This window comes from Eucyclogobius newberryi, unplaced genomic scaffold (assembly GCF_026437365.1).
Source record: "Eucyclogobius newberryi isolate DKJ021-1_F unplaced genomic scaffold, fEucNew1.0.hap1 SCAF_8, whole genome shotgun sequence".
Taxonomy (NCBI): Eukaryota; Metazoa; Chordata; class Actinopteri; order Gobiiformes; family Gobiidae; genus Eucyclogobius; species Eucyclogobius newberryi.
In genome coordinates, this window is record NW_027316500.1 from 6,325,563 (window position 1) to 6,335,830 (window position 10,268).

Here is a 10,268-nt window from a genome sequence, read left to right on the forward strand (position 1 = left end):
TCTCTCAAAGCCCACCCACCTCAGTTCTCTCTCTCACATTCAACAACAAAGTCCAAGTGAAAGAACCGTCCTCCTACAAAGATGTCACCGCCATCCAGGAGTCGGGAGTTCATCTTTGAGCTGGTGAAAGAGATGCAGGATAACAGCCAAATGGAGAAGGCGCTGCACAAAGTTCTCCAAAGTATTGCGCTGCTCATCCAGGCCGACAGATGCAGCTACTTTGTGTTCCGGAGCAGAAACGGAGCGCCCGAGCTGGCTACGGTCCTGTTCGATATCACAATTCCTCGCACAACAATAATCTAGTCAGCCCTAATGTGGAGACCAACATGGGGATAGTGGGGTACACAGTGCACTCAAAGAAGCCCCAGCATGTTGCAGATGGGAAGAAGGTGAGATAGCAATGTATCTTTTGTGAAACCATTGTTTTTTGTTTTGTTTTTTGCATGTGAACTTGAAATGCCACAGACCAACAAGATGGCCTGCCCGGCTAAAAAAACTTCAGACCAAATGATCAGGCATTTAAAAAAAAAAGATCTGATGAAGCACCAGAAGTGCAAGGCAATGTGTATTATGCTGTTTCTAACTCCAGAAATCTTTCCAGACTTGGAAATCACAATCAGGACAATATCATGTGATAAGATATTCCTTTATTGTCCAACCATGGGGAAATTTCGTTGTTTCAACGCAGGTAGATACAGAAAAAAAGGACAGATAACGTATAGGAAGTTTAAAAAAACACTCTTAATAAAAGAACTTTTAAAAACAAAAACTCATAAACAAAAACTCCTATAGACAGAACCTCTCATTTCCTAATAAGGAATGGAGGGGAAAAATAAAGATAAAAGAAAAATATAGCCGCAAGCGGCAATGATCGGCCCTCGCTACGCCGCCGCCACGCCGCAAGAGGAGGGGGCGCTAACGCGCCCCAATTGTCCTTTTATTACGCCTACTGCTGAATCTGTGACGCTGTCACATCTTCTCCCCTTTGTTTTACCATCAAAAAGCAATTTTATTTTGAATTCTTGGCAAAATGTGCGGCTTTCACGCACAGACCGTGACTCTTAGAATAAAAATTAGGATAACTTTTGATGGTCCACACCTGAAGATGAGTCTCCCCAAATTTCACGTTAATAGGGCTGACGCCCTAGGAGGAGTTGGTGAAAGTATTTATAAGTGTAAGCATGTTCTGGTGATTTCCCCATTGGAATAACATGGGAGGTTTCGATCATCGCTACGGCAAAGCCATAACAATTATGACATGGGTCTCATTTACTTTTTTGATGGGGATGCTAAAATTAAGTTGTGTGTCAAATTTCAGATAATTTCGCAAAACTAAACATTTAACCTCCATATAAAATCTATAGGGGGCGCTGTCGCGCCAAATTAATTAATTTCACTTCAAGTAGGTTTAGGGCAAAGAGTTTAACAACTGATTCTAATTTGATGCAATTCGGACTTTATCTGCGCAAACGGCAGAAATTTTAAATATGGGAGATTTCTGAAATTTTAGTTACAGTTTGCGGCTTCGCCGCACAGAGACCTTGAGAGGTATCAATGTAATTTGGATAACTTTTGATGTCCCACTCCTCAGTAGCATTTTCACCAAATTTCAGCTTTTTAGGGCCAACGCCCTGGGAGGAGTTCGTAAAAGTACGACGTTTGGAAAAACTCCGAAGTCATGTTTAGCCATTTTTGAAGCAATATGGCCGACATTTGGTTCGGGGGACGGCGTTGCCGTAATAATATTTTTTACTTCTCTTGTCACCATCTACCTCTGCGCCAAATTTCATGATTCTACGATCAGATTTTTTTTGGGTCATTTCCCATCTCTCAATGCATTTTTGGTACATTTGGTGGCGCTGACGCGCCAATTTTTTTATTTTAGAAAAGGGAAATAGCCAGAATGTAGAGAGGCACGATTTTTAGAGGTGTGCAAATTTTTGTGACTTTTCGTCAATGTTCACTGGGTGAAAAATAGGGGGGTTGGTCCCGAGAAGAAGAAGAAGAAGAAGAAAGAAAGAATAATATTCCGATGCGAAAACAATGTTTCCCATTTTTCAAATATCATAAACTATACATTTTCGGAAAGCGCTCGCGCTTTCCTACCTCATGGTGTGGGTCCCTGGTCACTGACGGGTACTTTCGATAATTTTGAGTGGGCTCCGCCCACTTTGTGTTTTTGGCCCTCTATACAGTAATAATGTTCAATTTTTGCATTACATGCTTATATGCACGGAACATGCAAGAGATGGGGAACGTATTCGTGAGCTACTTAGCGCAAATGAGTGCTTTATATGGGGATGTATGTAATGTAAAGTGCTCGTTTAGTGCGAACTTTTGCACGGGCTTCGCCCGTTTACAACGGTAATGTTCCATTTTCCTACAACTAATTAGTATGCACGGGGCGTGCATGAGTGGAGGAGTGCGTTAGTGAGTGTTTGGAAGTGGGCGAGCGCTTCGCGCTCGATTTCGTGCGCACTACGTGCGCACTTTTGCAGCCGTGCTTCGCACGGCCTTACGAGATTAATAGGCCTCTCGCCAGCTTGTGGCGCTCGGGCCTAATAAAAACAGCTAGCGTAAGACAAAATAATAATAATAATGGTAATGGTAAAATAAACACTATTTACATCAGTTATCACATGAATGTGACATTATTGCATGTGAGTACAACAGTAAATGCACATGAATATGATGGTATTGCACATGGTTAAGTCAGTATTGCACATGATTAAGTCAGTCAAGTATGTCAAGTATTGCACGTGTTCAGGGCTAACAGTGTTTGTTATAAAGTCTGACAGCAGCAGGAAGGAAAGACCTGTGAAACCTTTCCTTCACACAGCGAGGGTGGATCAGTCTCTCACTGAAGCTGCTCTCCAGAGGGGACAGAGTGTCCTGCAGGGGGCGACACTCATGGTCCACCATAGATGTGAGTTTAGCCAGGACCCTTCTGTCCCCCACCTCCTGCACCGAGTCCAGAGCACAGCCCAGGACGGAGCTGGACTTCTTGATGACTTTGTCCAGCTTCTTCCTCTCCCTCTCTGTGATGCTGCTGCTCCAGCAGGCCACACCATACAGGAGCTGATGCCACCACAGAGTCATAGAAGGTCTTCAGGAGTGGCCCTGTCACTCCAAAAGACCTGAGTCTCCTCAGGAGGTAGAGCCGACTCTGGCTCTTCATGTACAGTCTGTGTTGTGAGTCAAGTCCAGTTTGTGGTTCAGATGAACACCCAGGTACTTGTATGAGTCCACTCTCTCAATGTCCCGTCCCTGGATGTTCACTGGTGAGGGGGCAGTAGAGTGGCATCTGTGGAAATCCACCACCATCTCCTTGGTCTTCCCCGCGTTGATGAGGAGGTGGTTCCGCTGACACCAGTCCACAAAGTCCTGCTCCAGTCCTCTGTACTCCGCATCATCGTCGTCCGTGATGAGTCCGATGATGGCAGAGTCATCAGAGAACTTCTGCAGGACACAGCTGTCCGTGTCGTGTCTGAAGTCTGCAGTGTAGAGGGTGAAGAGAGGGTGAACAGCATATAGCCTGAACACAAACACACAAAACAGAAATGTCAAACATTCTTATCCAAAATCTGAACTTTGTTGATATATGATTAATCCTCCATAGGTGTATTAATTTTGAAGCTCTATTTTATAAAGTGCCAAATGTAATTTTATGTCAAATGTATTTTCTCACAAATGGAATCTGCCTCTAAGTCATTGTATTATCATTAACAAAAGTGGAAATAAAGTGTGTTTACTTAATTAATTCAGTTGTAAATGTGTATTTAAAATATGCATCCATACAGTCAATGTTAAAGATTTCAATTTTGGACGTTTAAAAAAACAAAACAAAAAACGGTCATGTCAAATAGCCCCCCCTATAATTTGTACCACCAGCCGCCACTAGATAAAGATGCCAAAAATACTCGAGTAAAAGTAAAAGTTATTGATTAGAATCAATTTCCTTTTTTTCTAGTGAATTTGATGTATCTGTTTTGTTTGCTCAAAGCTGGAAAAAAACAACACCTCAAATCAGAAAAAAAGAATTTTTTACTTTTTTCCAGTTTAAAAATGTATGGAGTTGAAAGTACAGATATTTCCTTTCAAATGTGAAGTAAAAGTAAAAAATCATCTACTGTAAAATGTACTTGGGTAAAGTACAGAGATACTTAGATAAGAGAGAGAAACTATTGTTATACAATGATGAAAGTAACTTCAAAAGTTACTTTTGAAGTTACTTTCATCATTGTATAATAATAGTTTCTCTAATGTTACTTTTTGGTCTTGATAAAGATAAACATTTAATTCAATAATATAATAATAATATTTATATAAAACTGTCCATGAAATGTCTCATTTTGTGCTTTTTAATATGACATTTTTCAGTATTGATACGTGTTCAAGTGAGTAGATTGTGCTTCTTTAAGTACTATGTCTGTGCTGTTCCTGCAGGTACAAACACAAAACGATCCAGGACCAGGACTTGGACCCGCACTTGGACCCAAACTCTCAGGAACGCATTTTCCACTGTGAGATCTGCAACGTCCGAGTCAACTGAGAGACGCACCTCAAACAGGTCCGCAACAACAATAATATCAGAGAGTAGACGAGAGTCGTAGTCGTTAATCCATTCCAGATGCAGCAGCTCACTGTCCCTGTGCAGATAATGTTTGTGTTCAAAAGGCACCAAAATTATATATATGTATACCACCCAAGCTTCAAACAGGGACAATCTTTTATGTAATTTATGATTTATTAATATTATCAACCATTCATTTCACATAAGTGAGTCTCAGTATGTTTTTTTGTATAGTTTCATTCTAAGATTCTGGAGGGAAAAGCATCTCCTTTTTGTGCAGAAAATTCTCTTTCAGTCAAACATATGTTTTACTTATACAAGGACAAAAATGTAACGTGTTTGTATTTTTACAGTTTCTTCATCTGGAAATTGAAAGGGAGGAAAAGATGGTGGACAAATGGGATGAAGATGCGATGGAAGCCACTCTTGAAGCCATGTTGGACTGCAGCAGTAGTACGGACGGATGCGATATAGACGCTATGGCTGCGAGTATTGAAGCCATGTTGGACTGCAGCAGTAGTACGGACAGTTGCGATATAGACGCTATGGCTGCGAGTATTGAAGCCATGTTGGACTGCAGCAGTAGTACGGACAGTTGCGATATAGACGCTATGGCTGCGAGTATTGAAGCCATGTTGGACTGCAGCAGTAGTACGGACGGATGCGATATAGACGCTATGGCTGCGAGTATTGAAGCTATGTTGGACTGCAGCAGTAGTACGGACAGTTGCGATATAGACGCTATGGCTGCAAGTATTGAAGCCATGTTGGACTGCAGCAGTAGTACGGACAGTTGCGATATAGACGCTATGGCTGCGAGTATTGAAGCCATGTTGGACTGCAGCAGTAGTACGGACAGTTGCGATATAGACGCTATGGCTGCGAGTATTGAAGCCATGTTGGACTGCAGCAGTAGTACGGACGGATGCGATATAGACGCTATGGCTGCGAGTATTGAAGCCATGTTGGACTGCAGCAGTAGTACGGACAGTTGCGATATAGACGCTATGGCTGCGAGTATTGAAGCCATGTTGGACTGCAGCAGTAGTACGGACGGATGCGATATAGATGCTATGGCTGTGACTATTGAAGCCATGTTGGACTGCAGCAGTAGTACGGACAGTTGCGATATAGACGCTATGGCTGCGAGTATTGAAGCCATGTTGGACTGCAGCAGTAGTACGGACAGTTGCGATATAGACTGTAAATGAGGCGTTGGGAAGGAGACCCAATCTTGCGACCTCTGAAGAACTGTATAATTACTGGATATATATTTCCCTAATCTTCCCAGGTTGTCCGGCCAGAACAAAGGAGGACGTCAGCTTTGCTTATCACTCTTTATTTGCTTGAGGTTCGGGGTTAGATGTGTGGTTTGATGTTTGGTTTCTACAATACAGAAGTACAGTGAATAGTGGATATTAAAACACAATAATTCAATGAATATAGACAGATAAACATAGAATATACAGACAGTAAAGGTGTGAATAGTTTGCAACGTTAAAACAAGTTCAAATGGGAAATAAACAGTATATAAGCAGCAACATTCACAACAACACAACAGAGCAATGATCTCCAGCCATTTTCTCGCCAAAAACTATAAATTCCGATCGTCCTTGAACGCATCACTACTAGCGCCAGCGTGCTGCGGAGTGATGCTGGCCTATGGGCCGTGAACGCATCGTCGGCGCAGATTACACTGCCGAGATGGAGCCGGATAAATAAGACAAACTAACTACAGGTAATGACTAATAGTAGCACAGTTAAAACAGACAAAGACGAAGCATTAGGAGGATTAAACTCACATTCTCAAGGACCAAACACACAGGAAAAGCACACGAGGAACGGGAAGCAGACGGAGGCACCGTGCCATACGAAGGGGGAAAACAACACAACAACTTTGCTAAACGCACAGAAGTCCCGTCAGGTGCTGAACTATGATTGGTGGAGAGTAAGAGGACGTGATTGGCTGGACTATAGCTGGAGATCAGGTTACAAATAGAGAATAGGAACGTAAAGAATAGCTCTAATAATAAACTAATAACTAAACCGGAGTGACTAACTAAATGATGGACAAATTTAACACTATATTTACATGCAGACACTAGACCCTTGTTAACAGCCGCCCCCAACTTTGAGAAGCAAAGTTGAATAAAGTCAGTTTGAGTCATGAGGAAGAGATGGGAGCCTGATGAGCTTGGCAACTGGTCTAGTATAGGATTTGTCTTTGACCTGGACATGACAAGTACGAATCCTGCCATCATGTCCAGGGAGAACAGTTGTGACACTGCCAATGAGCCACCGGGCACGTGGAAGCTGCTGGTCAACGATAAGGACAATATCACCAACAGAGATGTCTTCAACGTCCTGTTGCCACTTGGAGCGGCTTTGAAGGGATGGTAAGTAGTTCCTGATGAAGTGGATCCAGAATTGGTCCAAAGGAGCTTGGCAGTGTCTCCATCTACGCCGGCTGAGGACCTCCGTAGCTGGAGAAACAGCTTGAGGAGTGGGGGGGTCCGGCCGCCCCATGAGCAGCAGATTGGGAGTGATGGGATCTAGATCTGCTACATCCGAGGAGGTGTAACCGAGGGGCTTGGAGTTGACGATGCTCTCCACTTGCTGGCGTAATCGTAAGATGGGCAGCCGGAGATCTGCCATTTTGGGGATAATGGGTTGGCCACGCCACTTACGACAGTCTGCACAGTGATGCTGATGCTTGCGCACTGCCTCTCTGCCACGTAGGATCCAGAACCTTCTGCGTAGCTCGGCGAAAACTCTCTCTGGACCTGGATGGGCGAGCTTGCTGTCATAGTCTGCGATGATCAGCTTTGTGATGGGATGATGAGGGTCGAGAACGATGGGATGTAATGTTTCTGTGTTGAGGGAGTCACAGCGTCGTAGTCTACCTCCAACTCTGATTAGGTGAGTCTCCGGATCATATTCTGGGGCCAAAGTGAGGAGTCTACTGCTGGACGGGATAGTCTGTTGGGAGGAGATGAGGGCAAACTCACCGGGAAAGCAGTCACTCTGCACCTGTCTGAGGAGTGACAGTTCAGCTTGTCTGAATTCGTCAGCTGTGGCCTTGTGGTCGGTGGCCGCCCCGTGACATGCCCGGACTGTAGCGTCTAGCAGCTCTTTGAAATTATTGAACTGGCTAGCGTCAGGCAAACATGTAGGAGGGGAAGAAGTGATGAGGCCACAAAACTTGGCCTTACGCAGCTCAACGGGGTCATCAGGACAGGAGAGGTCTGGACAGGGGGGCCAGGAGGAGTCACTCTCATGTAGGAAGGGGGGTCCATTACTACGGCGGCTGTGACGCTGAGGGGTAGAGGGCTGGTGACGCAGAACCTTTGCAGGACCTTGTAGAGTCCATCCAAGACGTGTCTTGAGGGCTGCGGGACCACCTGGTGGTCCTAAGTGAACAGGCTCAACTGGTGTGAGGAGGTGAGGGTAGTCTGAGCCTATTAGGAGGAGTGGCTGAGCATTGCTGAAGGAATGGAGTGGGAGACCCCTGAGGTGGCGATATGATTTCTGGAGGGCCTCAACTGGATAAGAATGTTTCGAGAGGCCGAGTTCTGGGGCAGTGAAGGCTCTGTGAATGCGGAAGCGCTTCTGGCGATGGACGGGGGAGGATATGCAGAAGGACACCGAATTGCCTGAAACTGTTGTTAGATCTTGACGGATTGTTTTCAGTGCCAGATCTTCTCTCTGTCCCTGGAGGTGCAGTATTTGGGCCGCACTGTGGAGGATGATTGTGCGTTCGGAGCCGTCGTCAAGAATAGCATAAGTCTCCAGGCTGTGCTGGCCATTGTGGAGGATGACCTTAACCATCTTCAGCAGAACACTGCTGCTTCTATGATCTGGATCTAGATAATAAGTGACGGGCTGCCCAGGCTCTGGAGCTGGTCGCTCTGTCTTCACTGTTGATGGAGAGTTGACCTCATGCAGAATGTCAAGGTGAGTTTGACTGCATTGGTGGCACTTAGCTTTGAGGTAGCATTGGGCAGCTAAGTGGTTCCGGCCACATCTCCAGCAACGCCTCTCCGTCTTGATCCAGGCTGCTCTTTGCCCAGGGGTGAATTTCTTGAACTCAGAACATTGATTGAAATAATGCATGTTATCATTGCAATAGGGGCAGTATTTCTGGGGTTGTTCTGATGACGTGGGGAGTTGAGGTCTAACTGGTGATGAAGGCTTAATGAACTTGGAAGCAGGGTCAGAGCCAAACAGGACTGTGGTGGGGCGAACAGTAGGTCTCTGTAAATTGGGCTTGGTAGCTTTGTGGAGGTCGTCCCGAGGTGAGTGTGAGTAATGAGATGGTACATCTTCATCCTGAACACGCACCTCACATTCCAACCAGTCTGAAAAGTCCAGCAATGTGGGTATGGGCTTACGAATGGGGTCAATGAAGCGTTTGAACTGTGTCCTCAGTTCATGTGGCAGCTTGGATAGTAGACGTGATGTGTGTGACCCACATTCTAACTCTGTCCGCCCCTCTCTTCCTAACTGCTCCAACATGCCGACAAGTGCTCTGACTTTCAGGCCAAAGTGACGGAACCCTCTGCTGTCACCACTCCTTAAGGAAGGCTCTGCAAGAACCTCGTTAATGCGCTGCAGAGCTAGTTTGTGAGGCTGTCCATACATCTCAGTGAGTGATGCCATTGTTTTGGAATAAGGAGTTGAGCTATTGCTATAGGAGTCAGCTACGAGGAGGGCATCTTCATGTTTGAGATGATCGACTAATATCTGGTATTTGAATCGCTCTGTGGCATCCCGGGGCAAGATATTGTCCAGTGCGATTTTGAGGCGAGCAAACTGACGAGGATCATCTTCGGTGAAAGGGGGAATATGTGGCTTCGGCCCTCTGTACGTGGTCTCGGTCAAAGGAGGAACATGAGCGGGGGTGTATGGCTGAACATACTGTGGAGTGGACTGCAGACCTGAATTATACGAGGGGTCGACGTACATTGGAGGAAACAGAGGAGCGGGAGCTGGATGGTCTGTTGCCGGAGGAGGGGGTGGAGGCAGCGGACCATCTAATGGAGGAGGTGATGATTCAGGCCACGGCGGTAGATGGACATCCATTGGTTCTCTGGAGTAGTAGTAAGGAGTGGAAGTGTTCTCTGGAGGATGAGTTGGCACAAATGATACAGCGCTGACATCAAGCTGATCAGGCTGTCTTTGAGGCTGAGGTGGAGGAGCAGGTCTCTGGGAAAGAGAGCTGAACAGATTCTGCATGTCTCTCCTGAGCTGGTTGTTCTCCTCTCTCATCTCCTGAAGCGCTGACAGGACTGCTTCTGAGCTGAGGTTCTGTGGAGCACTCTCTGGAGCGGGAGAGTAGATTTGGGCAGAAGGATGAGGAGCTGCTCCCTCGTTGGAGTGATCAAGCTGACGTCTTGGGAGTGATACGAGGAAGTCGTCGAGATAGCGAGGCTGATGGACATCACGACGAGGACGAGGGTGAGCCATGGTTGGACTGGGAAAACTGAGGAAATCCGGCTCGAAGGACCATGTAAATGAGGCGTTGGGAAGGAGACCCAATCTTGCGACCTCTGAAGGACTGTATAATTACTGGATATATATTTCCCTAATCTTCCCAGGTTGTCCGGCCAGAACAAAGGAGGACGTCAGCTTTGCTTATCACTCTTTATTTGCTTGAGGTTCGGGGTTAGATGTGTGGTTTGATGTTTGGTTTCTA

At 45.6% G+C, this 10,268-nt stretch overlaps 1 long non-coding RNA gene across 1 annotated transcript; it reads left to right on the forward strand.

Annotated features, from left to right (window-relative positions):
* Window positions 1-8,973: 8,973 nt before the first annotated feature.
* LOC140351345 (uncharacterized) lies at window positions 8,974-9,953 on the forward strand. Its single transcript, XR_011925355.1, has 2 exons — window positions 8,974-9,335; window positions 9,382-9,953. It is a non-coding gene; the product is annotated as an uncharacterized lncRNA (long non-coding RNA).
* Window positions 9,954-10,268: the final 315 nt, after the last annotated feature.